This window comes from Pinus tabuliformis, chromosome 2_2, assembly GCF_031772625.1.
Source record: "Pinus tabuliformis cultivar Carrire ecotype Pingquan chromosome 2_2, CPIR1, whole genome shotgun sequence".
Taxonomy (NCBI): domain Eukaryota; kingdom Viridiplantae; phylum Streptophyta; class Pinopsida; order Pinales; family Pinaceae; genus Pinus; species Pinus tabuliformis.
In genome coordinates, this window is record NC_142300.1 from 1,257,003,192 (window position 1) to 1,257,025,247 (window position 22,056).

Genomic DNA, 22,056 nt, shown 5'->3' on the forward strand with positions numbered 1-22,056 from the left:
TTTGAGAAAAGATGGTGTCTTTCTTTTCCCTTAGTAGCTAGGATTTTCAAAGTTGAAAAGATATAAAGCTTGCTTATCATCTTTAGACTGCATTTAGGAATTGTATCATACATCTCGTGGTGAACCTTGAAAGGCAAACTTCTAAAAATATCAACCTAAAATAAATTGAATGAACTTAACAACGCTTTGCAACATAACACACAACATAGAGGTCTAGGCTAGAGACGTGTTCCAGCGTCGTAAAGCCTGGTGACTGTCGATCTCGTGGATGGTGGGTGATTCCTCCTGAGGGACGATAGCGCCAGTACGGATTGTGCTCCCACGTACCGTCGCGTATATATTGGGAGACCCCTATAGGAATAAAACCTTTATCCTTAGGAAGCCGTGTCGGCCGCCCTACTGATCGCAATGCACTGAGCACAACATTCAGGAAGATCGACCGCCCATACCCTAAAAAGTATTCTGCGGTTTTGCGAAAAGTTTAGCACACCCTCTACCTAGAACTCTAGAGCAGTTCCTTTTGGCCTTTTTCAAACTCTATAACGGAAAAAGTCCATCCGAGCATTTGTCACTTCGAGCTCGTTAAAACATCGAAGGAGACTAGAGTCATCTTTTGCTTTTTCTCGACTCTTTAAAATTGAAAAAGCAAGTTGTGTCTAAGCGTCGTTAAAAATTTATTTTAAACGGAACAATCACCCTTTATTCCTGCGTTGATCTTTAGGTTGAAAAAATGGAGCACACCAACCAAGGAATTCCCCTTGGTGGAAATCCTAGTCCCTTCTCCTCTTGGGGAGATGTTGGTGCGCCCCATATGGCCACATTGTCGCTTCCAGGACTGACAATTGGCTTGTCAGTCTGGCTCTTTTCAACCAATGTCGTTCATAACACCACTATTCCTGAACAGTCGAGTCAACAGTTAGACCAGACCATAGTTGCCCACCAGCCTTCTACTTCATCTAATTCTTCCTCTCCTCCTTCCTCTTCGCTTGACGGAACTGGTAGAACAAAAAACCAAGTTCCTAAGGAGAAGAAGGAAAAGAAGAAGAAAGAGAAGAAGAAGAAGGAACCAAAAGCGACTGGGGGAAAACAAGTGTCATCTGACAAAAATCCACACACAACACTGACCAGGCCTAAATCGCCATGTGTCATATGCAAGGGAGACCACTTCCACAAAGATTGTCCCTGCATCCTTCGGATACTAAGGGACTGGTCTCCCCGTTTGCACAATTCGGTAGCGTCGACCTCTGATAGCCATGTTGACAGCTCACCATCGACTAGTGAAAGTGAAGTCCCAGGACAGAGAGGGAAAGCTAGATTTCCTTGCGAATTGTGTGAAGGTGACCATGCCATCCACCGTTGTCCCTTCTTAGATGAAGCTAAAAGAGTTCTGGAAGATCGCCCGATTTTACGAGCGCAACTTCCTCCTGGATATCAAAAACTCCTGCCAAGTCCTTCACTAGTTGAGAACCCGGCTGACCCGCCCAGGTGGTCAGCCGAAGCACCTATCATTGAATATGAATAGTCTAGATCCATGCCTGATGAAAGTCAAAAGGTTGAGGCGGCAGTTGACCCGGTTTTGCCTTCAGAGGCTCTATCTTCGAATGATACCATCACAGAGGAGAATAAAGACGACACCGTCCAAGTTCTCTTCATCAACACAGACTCCGACGAACAAGGGGGCAATTTTCCCATTCCTTTATCACAGGAAGGAACTTCATCAGAGTCATACCAGGCCGTCTATTCGGTCCCACCACCAAGCAACCTAGTTGTCTCGTTCGACTGGAACCAACTAGGCAGACCCCGGTTGCCAGCAAGCATACCATTCAGAATTATCGTTCAAATATACAGAATGGTAATGGCTGGCACTATCATCGATGAGGGGGCATCTGTGAGTATCCTTTCCTCTATTTCTTGGAAAGCGCTTGGTTCGCCAGCGCTTTTGCCTAAAATGAGAAATCTATCAGGCTTTGATAAAGGAACCAGTCGACCTTTAGGGATCCTCCCCAATGTGCCCATAACATTGAAAGGGAAGACCGTTCAAATGAACGTGATGGTCATTCAAGGACCCTTGGATTATAACCTACTCCTTGGACGAGACTATATATATTGCATGGGGGCCCTCGTCTCCTCACTCTTTAGAGTAATGTGTTTTCCGCACGAAGGAAGAGTGGTCAAGCTTGTAGACCAACTTTCATTTCCCGGATCACGCATCGCAAATAGTCATGTACCATCCCTAAATGGTCTATTCACGCAAGAAGTGTCTCAACCCACGGTCTATCCTCCTGATGAGCGGGAGTAATCCGGGAGGATATGACTGGAACCCAAGGGGCATGCGTCCTGGTCTGCTTCGGCAGGGAAACTTTGGGTATAGAGTAGGTTTCCGCGGGAGAATATGACTAGTCTGTACCCCGTTCGTCTAGGAAGAGGGGTTATTCTAGAATAATATTCTTTTGTCAAAGTTATGTGAGTTGGCGGGCTACGTCACTCACCTTTGTCTATTTCGGTAGACATTGCCGAGGAAGTGTTTTGTTTGAAAGATTAACGAGACAATCTTTGGGTAACCTGAAAGAGGTAGGCCTCTCTCGATGAAACGAATGTTTTGACGGAAATGAAGTAGAGGTAACCTTGAAATCGTACTTTATACCTGGGGGCATGCAAACCTTTTGGAGTGCAAGCAAGGGGCGGCTATTTATTTTTTAAGTTTTTAGGTCCTCCCTTTAAACCTGTAGGTCTAACCCTTTAAACTTGTAGGATTAGTCATTTTCGAACTTGCATAATGAAAGGATGCGGGGCAAAGCTTCGTGAGATGAAGCTCCATAAAAAATAGAATCTCAATGAGACACCCTTATCATATGACTGGTATATTCGAGCAGTTTTAGCACACAGTTCATGCTCGTTAAAAATAAACGCAAGATCCGAGCAGTTTTAACGCGGACTTCATGCTCGTTAAAAAATAAACATAAGCAATGAGCAAGTGTTTCCACCAGCGTTTAAGCTCATTTTAAAATAAAAAATGAACCTACCCAGTAAATAACCACTGTGAATGTAACCTTATCAGCCAGTAAAGCCTTGGTCGTGTTTGCACCGTCACCTCCACTTTTCCATTGGCCGATCGTTCACCTCCATATGTTTTTTTACCCATTTTGAGGAACCGCTGCGAAGAGTGATTTCACCTAGCCATCCTTGTGACACTGCCGTGATTGGAAAATTCCAACCTGTACCTGGAATCAGCTGCTAACCCTGTTTATCACTCGTTCCTCAAAAGACGAGTCTTCTTTAAGCTCTTTTCATCTGACTCGTAAAATATGAAAAGATTGCCGAGTCCTTGGCCTTCCAGCTCGTTAAAGGGACAGGAAGTGCTATCCCTCCTCTAGATTTTAATCTTTTTGGACCTGAGGGATTATTGCACAAAAAGATCGAGCGCTTGTTTTATTCGGCTCGTTAAAACTATCGAAAACTCATCCCTTCTGTATTGTTTTATACTTTTTCGGACTTAAGGGATTAGATGACGAAAAAGGACTTTTGGAGTTAACTTTATGTATCTTTTCAGACTCTCTAAAAATGAAAAGAATCGAGTTATCTTTGTCGTTAGACTCGTTAAAATCATAAAATAGCGACAAACTTGTCTTTAAACGAGAACGAGTTTCACTATCGCTAGGCTCGTTAAAACATAGCGATGGGCTTGCCCGAAGGGCAAGTTATAGAACAAGCATATGTTATCCTCCTCAAGCTTGACAAAAATAAAGAGGTACTGGTCAGCAATGACTGGGGAAAAATTGGGAGAAACTAAAGAAAACTTTGATGGTAGCAAGTCGCTCTTGAACATGACACTTTTCCTCCGTACCACAATCGGGTTAGGTTGTTTCATTCACCGGTCACATCCATGGTCTCGCCATACCATCCATATTTGGGGTAATGCTACCGATCCATCGCATCAGTGTCGCCATATGTTCAAGAGAAGTCGTTCAGAAAAGTCAACCGTGTCCCATCCACTGCCATACATTATCCTTCATCCTTTCATGACCGCCACCCTGAATCATATGTCACAGATCATTTTCACCTCCATCAAAATCATTAGCTCCGTTTTGTGTCATTGATGTGGGATTCATTAAGGCCCTCCTTTGACGGATCACTTCTTGTCGACATCAGCTCATTATCCAAGAAGTTGATCTAGGAACAACCCCTTCAGTACTTTGAAGCTTTCATGCCTCAATGGCAAGTTTCTCACTTCCGGCGACAGGTATACATCAATGACCTTCGACCGAAAGATTTTGCATGGTGTTCGATGCCAAGTCCTTTATTCACACCACGTGAATTGTACTGCAGTACCTTGAGGGTCATTATCATTATCGGTGATTCCTCTCGCGCTTGTTAACGGTTTACATCATTGACCGGTAATCAAGCGATGTCTTTCCATGTTCGACTTCAGAACATTTCTCACATGGATCGACTTGTACTTAGAGTGAAGATCGAATGAGTTTGAAGACCCCGGATCTAGTTTCATCCATCCGGGCTGCGATATATATTCAGGAAAGATAAAGACATTGACATGTACATCATTGCAGCAGATAGTCATCCTAGTCAAAGGATGATAATTTCATCAAAATTATCAGTCTACCATCAGACGATTGTCTGTTCTATGTATAGAAAAATGAATTTATAAAGCTGGGCATGGGAATGCCCGCCTCAGCTAGATCATGAAAGCAGTATGAAAAATAATGTATTGTATTGTATCTTATTACAAGTCTCCTCCCAGCATTGGATGAACTTCGGATCCCCCTGATAAAGCATTTCACCCGATAAACAGCCTCATACTTTAGGGGGCAACTGTTATAGACATTTTGTGCCTTACAGCATTAAGCATGAAATGTCCATAATCTAAGGGATCCAAAGTCCCTAAACATGTTGTTCCTACCCCTAGAGGAACAAGTCTAACAAATCACAGCAATTCACAGAAGTTCTCCACCAGAAACTGCTCAAAAACAAGTCAATTCAGGATCAATTCAGTGGCTCCACTGGCTACCTGTGCTGAATGTCAAAGGCAACACTGGCTACCTGCGCTGAGCGAGAGTGGACATGTGGCAAGTTCATTCCACAAGGTGTCAAAACCTAGGAAGCTTCCTAAATGACACTTGCCTCAGGGAATTCGACTGGTGATGAGTAAGAGGTTCCAAATCTCCAAGTGGAAGCAAGAACCTCCAAGTGGAATCAAGAACTGACAGAGGGAGAGGACACTAGTCAGATCTCAAGCTGACTCATCCTCTCTCCAAACATCTATATATGGATCTCTCCTCCATGAGATCTAGAGGCTAGAATTTTGTTATTGCAAAGAATTGCTGTTGGTTTGAGATTGGAATCATTGGGTGCTTAATGCTTTGAAGGGGGTGAAGATAGGAATTCCATTTGCTGGGAAGGAGATGCTGGATTGGAGCCCTCTGGGTTGTATCTCTTCCTGAACCTTGTTATTCATCAATAAAGCTATCTTGGTTTCTCCTATATACTGATGTATTTTTGATGTATGATTGTATTAGTATGTTTAGTTTATTTCTAATCCTGAACTAGTTATGAATATGAATCCATGTCTTGTGTAGTGTTCTCTTCTTGTGATCTTGCAGAAACCTCTTGAAGCTGGGCGAGCGAGAAGGAAAGTAGCTGGGAACTCTCCAAGAGAAGAGAAGCCGGATCGAGGGACAAACGGAAGACACCGGTTAGTCCATCCATCTCTCTCTTCATTCTTAATTCATAAAGGAAGAATACTAGAATAGCTGTCTCTGTTTGTTGCTAAGGCACTGTCACACCTTAAGTGGATAGGATCGTCCTGCATAAGCATTTTTCCCCACAACAGGTTGTAAAAATAAATAGAGCTAAGCTCTAAGAAGTAAAAATCACTAATGAATGTTGGAGAATTGAGTCATATATTTGAAGTAGAAGTCTAAGTTGGGTCGTAGCATAGGTAGAGGCTCTATAGCTGAGTGCACAGAGGCTTAGAAGTCCGTAGCTAAGTGCGTAGACCCTTGCAACTGAGTGCGTAGGGTGAGTCAAGTATGTAATCATATGGAATTATCAATAAAGAGAAGTATTCTATAATTTCTGTGTCTTTATTTCCTGTTATGCATCTGTTATATGGGTATGAATTTCACTTCTAATGCTTATATGATGTGCAAATAGAGGTAAATGTGTTAGTTAAGTGCAAACAAGTAAGAACATTTGTTTACGTGAAGCTAACTAAGATATGTGAATAAGATAAGTAAGATACTTAGCATAGTTTGGGAGATATCACAGTTCGCTTCCCTAGCAACACGAAAGGACTTTAGCCTCGAATTAGGGTTGCGCGAAACCAATTGTAACATTTCGCCAAGGTACTGAAGGGTAGAGCAGAGGAATAAGAAACCTGCGTGAAGGTAGGTATAGTTGGAATAAACTGACATCACAACCATCTCAAGGGTGCAGAAACTTGGTTCCAACATTCCCCCATACTGCTTCGGGTGAGACTTTAGTCCGTGCTCTGCGGACTGATGCCAAAAGGGCCAGTAGTGTAGGGATTTGTTTGGCTAACTAACGCTGAACCTGGGTCAGGCCCCCTCAAGCCAAGAAATGGTTCTGTTGTCGAGACTAGAATCTGGATAGAGATGTTTGATGTTGTATCATTGGAATCCAAATAAGAAAGAAATCGAAGGTTGGTTGGACAAATAGATTTACGAGTTCACAGCGCAGGAGAATAGAATCTTGTGACTATCAAAAGAATAGTGGCTAGATAGGTACCTGTATACAGAGATCCATGCAATATTTTTTTTGTCCTTCCCTACTGAGCTATACGAGTGGATCACGAAGCTAGCAGATAGCCAAGGAAGGTGGAAGCTTGATGGTCTTATTGTGTGGACCCCAGAGCTAGTGCGAAGGTTGGAAGCATCAGAGGATAAGATCGAGCATGTCGTCAATCATTGACTCGATCGCATTATAGGAGGGCTTGCTACTAAATTCATGGTTGACACCTTAGTCAACTAAAGTGAGGTAGAGCGATGCTTTTTCAAGGGACCACGAGGTAAGTACGTAAAATATTTGAATACTTGGATTAACATGTTGTTGTGAAAAAAGTAGGTTATGCAGCTACCTTGATGTTCGAGTCTATGCGAAGCGGAAGAATTTACAGAAATGAAGGAAATAAGGGTCCAGAGCATAGCCCCTTGATTTCACCTTCGCGAGGGGACGAAGAAGGGATCGCAAAGGTCTCTCCATGAAGTGCTATTCAGTTGATAAAAAAAGGATTTCTGCGAATACCACCTCCACCCACACCACTGCCGGCTTCACCTCCATCGCCTCCAACTTCACTCGTACCACCTCCACCTCCAACGTGATTTAGTATGGAAAACACAGTGAAGTTGCCTTTGTTCAAAGGCTTGGAAAATGAGGACCCGGACCAATTCTGGTTCATTGTGGGGGCTATATGGGTATAGATGACCATATAAAGAAGGCAACACTGGTTAGTGCTCTACAAGATCGCGCGCTAACCTGGTATATTAAGTACTCCAGCGATAACCCGAATGCTAGAGTAGCAGACATCCAAGCAACACTAAATAGGGAATTTAGCAGGCCTAAATCTAAAGCACAGTCGATTTTTGAATTCAAAGAGATCACAATCCTACCAGGTGAGATGCCTTGGGAACTAGATCAGAGGCTGAAATGTACAATCCGCGAAGCCAACATGAATTTGATAGATGGACAACATCGTGAGTGGTTTGTGGCTTCGCTACTACCACACTTAAGAAGTGCACTATCACAGCAGAAGATAAAAACTTAGGCAGAGGTCTTGGAGATTGCCATGAGACTACATGAGACCCCGATGCAAGATCCTAATCTAGGAGTTTAGCAAATCCACGCACAGCTATAGAATCTATGCCTTGATATGCAAAGCTTGAACCAGGATAGGATGGTTCGTCTAGAGGTACACGAAGAAGTATGGTGCATGAAATGCAAGAGTCAGGGTCATGATAAAGACCATCGGCTGGTCTTTACAAATGACCTTGGGACTGATGCCTTTAAGGCTGGAAGGTCAAGCAGGACCTAGCACAATGCATGCTTTATGGTGTGCTATCTGTCAAATAGCTGGAAAACATGCCACGATCACTGCCACTTATTATAGAAGTATACGTAAACTCCACAAATTTTTTTTTGCAACTTTTGTGGGTCGGTGGGACATGATGAGCTGTCTTACAGGCGTTATGAATTGATGATGGATAGAATGCCTACCTATAGAGTTCAGGTTGAAACCCAGCCCATTGACCAGAATGCAGGGATGGTGCAGACAGGATTTCAGGGGCGCAAACGAGGCCGAGGTGGAGGAGGACCTGCTAGAGGTTGCAGACAGTTGGTTTTCTATAATTGCGGAGGGCCAAGACACTATGCCCGTGATTGCACTAATCCAACGCGCCCGTCATGCAAGTATTGTACTCTTTTTTATCACGAAATAGAAGATTTTCCTACGCTGATAGCTAGGATAAGTGACAAAGGAGTGCTATCACCTCCCCTGACTCAGAACCTACAGATGATGAGGTTTGAGCTGCGCGATGAAGATTCAAAGGTAAATATTGTGCTCTGAAGTGGGATCGCGATGGGAGATGACAAGGGGAAACAACCAGAAGATAGTACCTGGGTCACAAAGCCTGACAAAAGAGGTTGAGTTTGATTTGGAGCGTGCTCAGGAAACCTTCATGGAAGCTAAGAAGAGCTTCGTTGAGGCCTCCACTTCAGGAAGCAAAGATAATCCTGAGTCAGAGCTGGACCCCTCTATGCTCACAAATTTCTTGGAAACCTGTATGAAGTTACTGCGCGATAGTAAGGCTATGAAAGGGTTAAAAGAACTCATCAATAAATGTGTTGGGATTGCGCCAGGAGAACCACATGTAGTCTAGAAGATCGGAAAATATAAAACAAGAACAGGGCATGAAATGAGACTCACCGTGCAAATCGAAGAATACAAGATGGATCAAGTCATTCTGGATTTGGGATCAGATGCAAATGTTCTACTGAAATAGACATGGGAGCGAATGGGGAGACCTGCACTACAATGGTCTTTGATTCAGCTAAGGATGGTGAATTAGTAAAAAATCATACCCATTGGGTGACTGCAGGGAGTAACATGGATATTGAGGGAGCGAGCACGCTGGCAGATTTTGAAGTAATAGAGATTGTTGATGACAATAATCCCTACCTTGTGCTCTTGGGAATTGACTGGGCTACTGATATGAATGGGGTAATCAATCTAAAGAAGTGAAAGATGATCTTTGAGAAGAAATCACTGGGCATAATAATACTCTTGTATTCGGCTGAGGGATTGCGCTATACGGAACCGGTCCACGACTATGAGAGTGATGATGATCTGAACTGCATCTATAAGATAATAGCACAAGACCAAGACTGGGTGAATCCCACCATGGATGGGTGGATCACATGGGAGCACAAGAGTTTGTGTTTTCGGATTTTGACGAAGAAATAGAACGCTGGCAAAATTGGTTACATGAAATAACTACATTGAATTGCAATATGATGACCCGGTCACTGTGTTATGTGTCGTTAGAAGAAAGAAATATGCCTACTAATGATGGTCTAAATGAGGTAGATACCTTCTTGGATGTATTTGATAGGGAGGTGCTAGAAAAGAAATGCTTCCAGGCCTTGGATTGGGTATTGTGTGCTACGCTCACAAGATGGTGGGGTATGCACAAAGGAAGCTTTCATGATTAGCGCGAATGTAGGAGAATGATGAGAGCACGACTTGGGAAGCCTAAGATGTGACTGACAGACAAGTATGATGGACAGGATGATCCGCGCATGCATCTGAACAAGTGGACGTAGGCCTATGGAGAAAAGCCACAACCTGAGTGGGCGCACCTGTTGTGTCATATCCTGGATTATATCCCAATGAATTGGTATATAGAAACTTAGCTCTGCCATGGGACAAGTGAATGGGATATCCTGCACGAAGGATTCATGATGACATTTAGTTTTGAGGATGGATTTGACAGCGTTGATGAAGTGTTACAAGAGGTGAAAGCAGCCATCTTTAGGACACCACAGGATCCTTTAGACCTGATTCAGCCTGAATGGGCTACTAAGTTGAGTCACGCGCTGGAATGTTATAATGTAACTATTATAGATCTGATATGAAAATATAAGACAATGCAAATAAATCCAAGAAATAATAAGATCTGAATATAGATAGAAATGCTTCTTTATTAATCAAACCCTTAAGGTAGGGAAACACCACACATTCACTCCTTTTCCAATAATCCTTTTCCTCCCTCAATGGGGAGTCTCTAGCCTCTATATAGGCCTCATACATACAATACCATGGGTCATTACCATGGTTCCCTCAATACCATCTATCTAATACCATGGGCTTATTATATTATTGCTAGCTACTTGTGGTCTCTTACATGATACGGGTTAACCACCTTATTTATTACTATGGCCCATCCCATTATTACATTATTCCCTTGGGTACCTCCCCTTTGTACCCCATATTATCCCCCCTATGTATACTACATTCCACCCCCCCAACATGTTTCATCCCCGAAACATGGGAAGAACACAAATGATAAGATCTACTCAAAAGAGTAGTCCACTGGTACCAAGCACGTGCATCTAGCCATCCAAGAGAAAGGTGAAATCTCGATCTAGCTGGTGCCTCACTCATTTGAGATGGAAGTTGATCCTTGTAGCTCTTCTGTGTTGATGTATAGTAGGTGTATCGTTGCCTCTCTCTATATGCCATGCGAGGGTTGTTGTCCTTGTAGCTAATTTGTTGCCATCTTGTTGGTTGTTAGAAAATCTTCGGCAAAAATCACATAATCAATCTTTTGTCGACGCGTTTCGAACCAACCAGTGTGGTTCATCGTCAGGACAAGTTGAAGACTAATTTTCTTGTTGGGTGATGTGGGTGGTGATATGCTGAAGTTTTAACCAACAATGTATCTCTCTTTAATTTACCACCTAATGGAGCCTGATTAGTATTTGGTACATGTTGTGGTTCCTATTTTTGTTTCTTATCTTCCAATATTACTTCAACCACTGAATCCTAATCTGATGTAACATTTTCTGCTTCAGCCTCCTTAGACTCTACCTGGTTTTTTGGTACCTGGTTTGACGTTTGTGTTTGGATGTCAACCATCAATGGCTCATCATCTGATATGTCAGTCCCTAGAACATCTTCTGCTTCAGTCTCCATGGACTCTTCCTGTTTATTGATGGAAATATCCTGTAATGTAATTTTCTTCTTTTTATACCAGAGCTTCAGGAATTTATTCTGCACATTAATATTGATAGTACCCACCGATTCCGTCCAAGGGTATCCCAAAACAACATCTACATTAGCCATATCAGAAGCATACCAATTAGAATGAAATACATACTTGTCCATATAAATCTTCAAATCTTTATAAACTTGCACCTCCTCATGATTAACCTATGTGTGCTCCCTTTGTTTTGTTGGGACTTGCAATTTTTTTGCCAAATTGACATTTATAAGATTCTGCTTGCAACTAGGATTTATAGACACAATGATCTTCTCCTTCTGAAGCAATCCATGAACCTGCAATAAGGAGATACCAGTAGGAAATAACCCCACATGTTTCTCATTATCTTGTTTTTTGGCATGAGACCATCTGTCTAAAAGTAATTTTTCAAATTCTTCATCTGAAAGGTTGAACAACTTCTTTTTGTTCAGTAATTCCCACCATGTGGCCGCCTCATCTGAAAAATGAGCCACTACCAAAAATCTCCAATGTTGTGCCCATACTGACTTTTTTGCTTTTATGTATTCTTCAATAGTAGGACCATTATCTTTTCCTGTAAAATATAGAATCACCATGAAGAGGGTTTGGGAAAAATTCACTTACTTGGCGAAAATTTGGAATTGTCACAATTTAGTCAATATTGCTTAGAATCCCTATTATGACCTATTTTTGGAAATGGAACAACCATTCTACATCTTCCCATGTGATAGAAATCCCGATCTAGGCACTAGAATTTCTGATTCACGCTGCAACTGTCCCACCGTCATAAAACATTTCTGAAAAAAGAGCTGATTTTTAATCAGCGATATCTCCCTCATCCGGACTCCGTTTCAACTGCTTTTTTTTTTTGAACTTGGGTATTTTTTCACAAAAAATCTAGATCTACAATGATATTGTGTAGATTTTGCACCAGAACATATAGATCTGCTCCGCAAACGCGTCGCCCCGAAAAATGTTTGCAACCCAACTGATTTTTAACTCAGCAATATCTCCCTCATCTGGACTCCAATTCGGCCATTTTTTTTTTGTTTTGAGCTTGGGTATTTTTTCACAAACAATCTAGATATGGAATTAGATTTTGTAGATTTTTCACCAAAACATACATATCTGATCTGCAAACTCGCTTCCCCGAAAAATCTCTGCAACCCCACTGATTTTTTTAAATCAGAAAAATCTCCTTCATCCGGACTCTCATTCGAATGATTTTTTTTTTTCAAATTGAGTATTTTTTGTCAACAACTCATACCTACAATTAGATTCTATAGATTTTGCACCAAAACGCACAGATCTGATCTACAAACTTGCCGGCCCAAAAAAATCCTGCAAAAATAAAAAAATGTTCTCTACTTTTCCCAAGAAAGTGCTCTGATACCACTTGTTGTAAATCTGAACTGAAAATATAAGATAATAGAAATAAACCCAAGAAATAGAAATATCTGAATATAGATAGAAATTCTTCTTTATTAATCAAACCCTTAAGGTAGGGCAACACCACACATTCACTCCTTAAGGAAGGAGAACACTCTACAAGCCATATGCCTGTTCATACAATAATCCTTTTCCTCCCTCAATGGGGAGTATCTAGCCTCTATATAGGCCTCATACATACAATACCATGGGTCATTACCATGGTTCCCTCAATACCATCTATCTAATACCATGGGCTTATTACATTATTGCTAACTACTTGTGGTCCCTTACACGATACGGGTTAACCACCTTATTTATTACTATGGCCCATCCCATTATTACATTATTCCTTTGGGTACCTCCCTTTGTACCCCATATTATCCCACCTAGGTATACTACAGTAATTGCTGAAGAGGAGGATGAGGATCCGCGGAAGATTAACATTCCAGAAACAGAAGGACACCGTGAGGTTCAAGGACCACAGATTGAGAACCCTGATATAACTGCACCAGTGAAAACTAAACAGGTAAACATTGGTACTGAGGCAGAACCCAAATTCGCAAATATTGGAGACTACTGGGATGACGCAGTGGTGGATAAGGTCACTGAATTACTCCGTGAATATCGAGACTTATTCCTGACAAAGTTTATGAATTTGAAAGGAATAATCAGAGATCTAGGAGTAATGAAGATCATGTTAAAACCCGATGCGAAGCCAGTTAAGCAGAGGCCTTACCGCTTAAATCCAAAATACAAGGAGAAGGTCCACATAGAACTAGACAAAATGCTCGTAGCAGGCATCATTGAGCCTATGGAAGAATCCAAGTGGGTAAGTCCAATGGTGGTGCAAGAGAAGAAGCAGAAGGATGAGATAAGGATATGTGTGGATCTCAGAAAACTGAATGACACTTGTGTGCATGATCCTTTCCCAACTCCGTTCACGGATGAAGTGTTGGACAATGTAGGTGGTCAGGAAGCATATTCTTTCACTGATGGGTTCTTTGGGTACCACCAAATCAAAATCACGTCGGAGGATAGGAGCAAGACAACCTTCATGACTGAATGGGGTTTCAATATACTGTAATTCTATTTGGATTGAAGAATGCACCTAATATATTTTCGCGCGTGGTTGTTGTGGAATTCAAAGAATATATTCATAAGTTCCTAGAGATCTATTTTGATGACTGGACTATATTTGGATTGGTTAAGCACCATGTAATAAGCTTGCGCTTGATGTTGGATACTTGTCGAAGATACCAGATCGTGCTCAACCTCAAGAAGTCTATGTTTTGTGTTCCTTTTGGGAACCTATTGGGGCATGTGGTTTGAAAACAAGGGTTGATCGTAGACCCTACGAAGATCACAATGATTCTAAACTTGGAAGCACCGAGTGTGAAACAGCTGCACACTACTCTGGGACATACAGGATATTATAGGAAGTTTATCAAAGGCTATGCCTAGATGACCAGGCCAATGGAATTTTTTTTGAAGAGTGATGTCACGTTCTGCTGGAACAATCAATATAAGAAAAGTTTGGATATATTGAAAGAAAAGATGGTTACCGCGCCAATTCTAGTCTTCCTGAAATGGAAGAAAGAGTTTCATGTCCATGTCGACATGTCAAGTATAGCGTTGGGGGCAGTACTAACATATGATGGCAAAGAAGGCTTGGACCACCCTATTGCGTTCGCAAGCTACAGATTATCCAAAGCAGAGAAGAAGTATTCCACCATTGAGCGCAAAGGGCTAGCTATGGTGTATGCACTCTAGAAGTATCGACAATACTTGCTAGGAGGCCACTTTAAGATGTATACAGATCACTCCGTGCTAAAGTACCTATTACACTAAAATTTGTCACCATGACTATTTGCAGTTAGTATGGCTCCATCAACTGTCATACTATCCTCCTTGGCAAGCCTCATACCTCTGCTCTCCATGTCAAACTCCAAGAAAGAGAGAAAGTCATTAAAAATCTATATATCTCTGGGTACGCAGTTTCTCTTAGCCTTACCTGCGTGTACGCACTCCAAGTTCACAATACCTGCATACTTGTACGCTCTGTATGTAAAGCAATGGGTGCGTACTCCTGTAAAGGTCAAAAGGCGCAAGTTTCACTCCAAAAAAGTTACTTGTGGTCATTTCTAGAGCATTCTAGAAGCTTGTTTGGCGTGTATGAAGCGCCTCCAGATGGTTCATGTATCCCTACCAAAGAGGAACTTATCCCATCAAGAGGGGAGCTATCCCATCCAAAGAGGGGCTTATCCCATTGATGGTGGACCTGAATAACTTCCTCTAGAGCACTATAAATACAGACATTGGGCCAAAGGCAGGGAGGTTGAAAGCTGAACATTCCTAAGGGTAGATGCTGCTGGAATTAGGACTCCCTTGTAAAGCTTGAGAGGAGAGATTCCCATCCTTTCCTAGCCTTATTTGAGAGTGGGTGAGCTGATCAAAGTAAAGGAAAACTCTTGCTGGACCCTAGGAGGGACTTGCACAACACCAAGGCTCAGGTTGTAATGGTTCCTTTTGTTACCTTTTAATGCAAATGAACTTATTTTTCTCAACAGATTGTTATTCATGGTTTGTTTCATATACTCCTTGGTCTGTATGATGGATATGTATTGTTTTATGAGTTTATCAGGTGCTATTTAATCTTTTGGCTTGTTAGTGAATGCAGGTTTCGAAGAGAAGGAGGAGCTCATCCGGATCGGCGAGGCTGGACTACTACAAAGCGTTGGACTAAAGGTATGTTAAAGATCCCCTGATTACTTGTATTTGCAATGCATGTTTAGAGAAAGGTAGCTTTATTTGTCTTGTTTGTCACTAGAAAGCTTTTGCTTCTAGGGAGGTTGGTTGTGTCCGCACTAACGACTCTTTCCGCATGACAAAATGGCGACTCCACTGGGGACTCCATTAATGTGAATGTTTTTTCCTTTGTCTGAACTGTTGATCTGGAAAAAGTCGTTTGTTTTCTAGTTTTTGGCTGTCTGATTATGTATTTGGGTGGGCTAGCTTAGGGTTAAATTAGATTTTAGTTTTTCTTTATTTTGCTAGAAGTACGCAGCCTCTGAGTTGAGCACAGTGCGTACCTATATGCACTGTCGCTTTGTGCACAGAGCGTACCCGCACCTGTGCAAACAGGTCACCTGCGTACCCCTGTCAAGACTAAGAAAATTTCTTTTTTCTTCTTTTTTGCCTTTTACATTTTGTTTTTGATTTGTTTTTCTGCCCAGATCCACTGGCTTTCTGCCATAAATCTTCACCTAAGCTTGTTTCGTCAGTGTCGAGGGTTTTAGTGAAATTCATAGGGATTTTGCCTTAGGGTATGATTTTTAACTGGTCCTGTAGTGACTTTGGCATTAGAGGTTGTCAAACTTTGGATCTCCTTGGTTTTGTTCAGTCCTCTTAGTTGCCGGGCCTGTCATAGAATTCACCCTTGTGAGAGACCTACCTTTGTGTCTTCTCTTTTCGAATCTCGAAAAAGTTTGTGGTTTGAACTTTGAATTTTATTCTTGAGAAAAGAACAAAAAGATTTCGATTTTTGTTTTTGACTAGTTTTTGGTTCTGCATTAACTAGTCCTTAGTTACATTTTGACTGAGTAAAACATCCAGGAATCATCTTTAGTAAGCTTTTGACTCGTTAGATTTACTTTTAGGTGCTTTTCTCTTAGAATTGATTTTCAGTGAAATTGAGTTGATTTGATTGCCATAGCTTTTTTAACTTTGATTTTTGTTAAAGTAAGTTTTACATGCTTTATTAATTAGGAAAAATACAAAAATATCTTTTGAAGGAAAGTTTGCTTTGGTAGCATTTGTGTCTTTGAAAGAAAAATGAATTTTCGTGAAGTGATTAGTGGTCATGTGTCGTATGTTTTGAAAAGATAAAGAGTTTGTTTCTTTGTTTTTCATTGCCAAGAAATTTGTTTTATATCAAATTTGCATTCTCCAACTCTCTTAGCTAGGGAATTCATTGAAAAAGAAAAATTAGGGTAAATCATCCTAAGTGCATCTTTTTAGTGGATTTCGGTCGAGTCTACACACCATCAGTTTCATCTCCACTACCTTTTGTCTTAAAGAAAGCCATAAAATTAACGCTTAAAGTAAAATCAATTTAGTAACTTTTATTTACTAGGGCTCTAAAACACCAATATAGATCAGGCTGGTGTCTTGGAGTAGGAGAGTAATTAACTCTCCAAGATAGCAAAACCAAACAAGTAGCTCATCTTGTGGTAGGATAAATCCAATTGTTTCATTTGTACTCTGGGAAAGCTCCTCTTAAAGGAGAAGCACGAGCTCGTGTCCGAACTAGTGAGGGGATCAATCCTCCCTCGTTGGGAACGACGCCAGACACGCACGTATTACAAACGGTAAACCTCGGATTAACCATTGTCGAGGAGCCAGGGGTCACTTGTCGGTAAACCTTGGATTATTGTCAAGGAGCCAGCAAGGGGATTGAGCTTGATACTCTACCCTTGCATGCTGTCAGAGTGTAGACTGTTCCCCCAGGTGCATTTGTTGCTGTTGGTAACCTTAGTGACCATTATCTTTAGGATTCTACCGAGGTGACGATGGAGGGAAGATCCCACTGTACCTGGAGCAGACTTCGGCTAGACTCACTTGGATTTTCCGGGGGGTTCACTTCACTCGAGACGGTTAAAGTGGAGGAACTTGTGCCGGTCTATTCATTAAGTAGGTTTTCAGGGTAACTGTTCCGCCCACCACTTATGTACTGAATTCGGCGATGTTGGGTTTCATCTCCAACTAGTGTTTTTGGTCCGGAAGGCTACTGTTTGTGCTTGGTTTGACGCCCTAGATTCTTTAGGCGTGTGATTCAAATTTGTTTGGTTCTTTAGAGACTTTAGGTGGTTTGCTTTGAGATTTTACTTTGTTTGTGTGTGCAGTAGTTAAAAGTTTTTAACTGTGGCTGAATTACCGAGACAGTCCCGTAGACTTCGGGGCAAGTCTCCTGAGATTGTTACCGTGGCCGATTTGTTGAGGAAGTCCCGTAGATTGCGGGGCGAACATCCTGAAGAGGTCTCGAGTCATTACGAAGGTTTAAAGGTCCTTGTAACTCCTAGTGGCAGTAAAGTAGGTTCACCTGAAGAAGGAGAATCATCGTTGGTAGTCCATCCAGATTACCAAGGTCTAGAAACAGGTTATAATCCCGAAGCAGTTGCAGTTTTCGAGCTTGCTGGTAGTTTTTCATCTACTAGCGATATAGGCGAAGAACCTGAAGTATCTAAACCTGTTACTCCAACTTCTAGTGCACCTGATTCACCTAGGGTAGAAAGAGTCATCACCGAAAATCTTCCTGCTGGTTTGATAGCTATTGAAGAATTTGATCCAGAGGAAGATTTAGGCGTATCTATCCTTGAAGATCAACCTACTATTGATCTAAGGGAGCGTGAATCTATCTTTTACAGTCCTCCTAGAAGTACTACTTGGTACCTTTCGTTAACCAATTATTTAGACAACTCAGGGATAAGTTTTTCTCCACCTCGTACTCCTTTTCCACCTGGAGGTATTTATACTCCTGTAAATATGTCTGGTCAGTCGTCCGTGTTCACTCAATCTCCTGAATCTTTCTTGTACGGCGGTCCTTCTGTTCCCTCCGGGTATCAGTCACTTTCTGGTACCTTTGCGAGGGCATCTCCTCAACCCATTGAACATGGGTTATTAGCTGGAAACAATGGTAATAAACCGTTGGGTGTAGGAGACATTTACATGATGTCAGGTTCAGTTCCCGGTTCTCAACCTCAAGGTGGCCAATTACCGCCTGGGGGGCAGCCTCAATTAACGCTTGGGGGGCAACCTCAAGGTACACAAATTGCGTCTGGGGGGCAACCTCAAGGATAGTATGTACCCATAGTACAATACATTCCTCAAGGTCAACCCTAGCCTCAATATGTACCCCAGGGTCAACCTCAGTATCAGTATTTACCTCAAGGGTATCAACCTCAAGGTCAAGGTCAACCCCAGTATCAGTATTTACCTCAAGGTTATCAACCTCAAGGCCAATACTTGAGTCAAGGTTATCAACCACCTCAAGGTCAATCATATGTTCAAGGTACGGGAACTGTGCCTTTCAGTTATCAATCCTATCCTCAATCCGGTTATGGATCTCAATATCCTCAACCTGTCATGGGTCAATACCCCGGAATGAACATAGTGTGGGATCCATCGCAAGTTCAACAGGTATTGCAGCCAAGTATACAGTTGTCATCTCAAGCTGGACAACCCTTAGTTGCTGGTCCATCCCAGCAACCGGTCCAGTCTAATGTTCAAACTTCTGTAACTTCGGTAGTTACTCAGCCGCCAATCGCACCTAGTACTCCATCTCAAATGGCTGCTACAACTACCACAACATCTGCTCCTTCCACCACACTTGCTTCTGGAGTATCGACAGCTCCGGTTTCTACTGTCTCTGCAACTACTCCTCAGAAATCTTTACCCTTGTCTGGATCTACGATTCAAACTACGGTTCAGATGCCTGTAGGACAACCTAGTTTAAGTACAGTTGTCACTAGTCAACCACAATTCGCTTATCAACCGTACCAGGGACAGTACCAATACGGGTCTGCTGTCCAACAGCCGGTTTACCAGTATCAACCGTATCCTGGGTACACTTATCAACAACCTCAGCAACCCCAGTACGGTCCGGTTAATCCTAGTTTTCCAGGAGGATATACTATCCCAAATGTGATTCCTATTCCAAGTTATCCTGGATATCCTCCTCCTGGGACTGGTCTTGTGACCCAGAGTTTTAGGGATCCTAATCGGCAGTTACCGTTTATCGCAACTTTGGATTTACCAGACTTGTCGTGCCTAACGAACGATCCAATACAATATCTTCCATTCTGGCCGCCAATGCCAAATAAGTTGCCCAGTGATATACCCAAGTTCGAAGGTAAGTCTGGAGAGGATCCGTCCAATCATGTGATGACTTACCACCTCTGGTGTGCTTCAAATTCCATCTCGGATGATTCGATCCGCTTACGTATTTTCCAGCATATGCTCATTGGTCTCGCGGCCAAGTGGTACATTGAGTTACCACGGGCCTCTTTTTACAATTTTAGTCAGTTAGCTACCTCGTTCCTAACTCATTTTCAGTTGCCGGTCAGATACGATAACGGCACGGAGCTATTAACTTCATTAAAATAGTCGACCTCCACTTATATTTCCGATCATATCCATGAATGGAGACGTCGACGGCGATTAGTGAAAGTTTTTATTCCGGACCAAATCTTAGCTGAATGGTTTGTTAAATCATTATTACCGAAGATTACTGAAGACGTAGCTAAGGCCGAAGTAGTTACTGAGGAGCAAGTAATTGCTCAAGCGCAGTACCTTGACTTAGTTTACACTCAGTCAGGTACGTTACATGAAAAGATCCCAGATCTTCCAAAGTCAAATCAAATCGCTGCTGCTCCTTCGGGATCTCATGCTGCTGATGGCATGATCGGTTCGGTAAATACTAAAAGTAAGAAGAAATCTTCAAAGAATTCTTCGCCCATTATAACCCTACCAGATTCCCCGACAGGAGAGTCTTCTCCTAAAATTTCCGCCGATATTCACGCTGTAGAGTCATCTACGGCTAAATCAAAAAACGGTGGAAAGAAAAAGGGTAAGAAGAAGGGTAAAGCAGACAAGACTCCAAAAGAGAAAACAGAAAAGTCGGAAACCAATGACGAAAAGTGCAAACCTCGATATCCTTGTCTAATTTCTGAAGAGGATCATTTTACGAGAGATTGCCCCCATCGGGCCGAGGTTGTGAAAATCGTCAAAGGTTCCTCAACTCCTACTGTTTTGAAAGATCCATTTCCAAAGTAGGAGAGTAAGATGATAGGTTCTTCCTCGAGTGCCACTGAAGAACCCATATTGATGATGTCTCATGTAAGGATTGCGACTCGATCTCACGATTATGGTAGTAAAAGTCGTGTTGATGGATCGAAAGAAGCAGAATCTTCTCATTCAAATCCATCAACCTCAGCGCCCGGTTCCGATCCACTACAGATCGAGAAACCTAACCCTGACTAAGTAATAAAACCGCCCGCCAAGGGTGTACTTCAAAGGTCTGCTTTCAATCCACATGCGAGAGCAGCTCAGAATTACAACATTGTTGAGGATTTAGCTGTTTCACCCTCAGCAATGTCGGCTTTAGAAGTGCTGCAATCATGCCCAGCACAGCGAAAATTACTTTTGTCGGCTATAGGAGCTGTTGATGTTCAGGACCCGAACCTGATAATCTTTGATCTAGAAAATAGTACACTGTGTCTCCCTCATCAGATGGCTTTCCAGATTCCAGTGATAGTAAAAAACAGGCCTATTCATCGGACTGTAATTGATGAGGGAGCTTCCACGTGTATTATGTCGATTCAGTGTTGGAGATCGCTTGGTTCTCCTTCGCTGAACCAATCCCCGACAATTCTTAAGGCCTTTGATGGCCGTGGGTTCCATCCGTTTGGCATTTTACAGGATTTTCCTATAGGGGTTGAAGGAAAAACCGTTAGTCTAGATGTGGAGGTGGTTGATGCCCCTCTAGACTACAACCTTCTTTTGGGTCGAAGTTGGTCTTACGCTATGACAGCGGTCGTTTCATCGGTCTTCAGAGTCATAAAGTTTCCACATAATGGCAAGATTGTGACAATAGACCAGCTGGCTTATTTTTCATCTGACCCAGCCTCTTCAGAGAGTATCCAGCATGTCGGTAAAACGACTATCCCTTATAAGGATGTTGGCGTAGGATTAGTTAAAGATTCCGGTTTACTGGGAACTTTTCCTTTTCCTCCGATCAACGCAGACCCTTCATTCGCATCCATTCATATGATTACTTCAGACACTATTATTTACGATGATCCTTGGATTGTCCCATCTGAATCTGAGATAGACTCATTCGGTGATGCAATGCCTTTGAGTCCATATGAAATTGCTTATGAAGCCGTGCAGTCTTTTTCCGACCCAAGTTCAACCCAAATCGACCAAATGAATGTGGTCCGTGAGGAATCCCTTTTCGCATCAACCTCGGAGTTAATAACGTTTCCCGAAGTTGTGTCATCTGACGAACAACTTTGTGAAATCCTGTGCGTAGACGATTTACCATGGGAAGATCTCCATCATAGATCTTCGTTTTTACCTGAGGATGATCATTTTGAAAACGATTTCTCATCAATCTTTACAGCTGAATATGTCAAAGACGCTCAGAGTCCATGAAACATCCTGATTCAGAGCTGAATTTGGGAAACGTTTCTCGCACTATTCCCATTGACATTTCAGTGAAGCCCGGAATTGTTGAACACATTCATATAGGTGCCTCGTGTTCAGATGACGAAATTCAAACATACAAGGCCCTATTTCA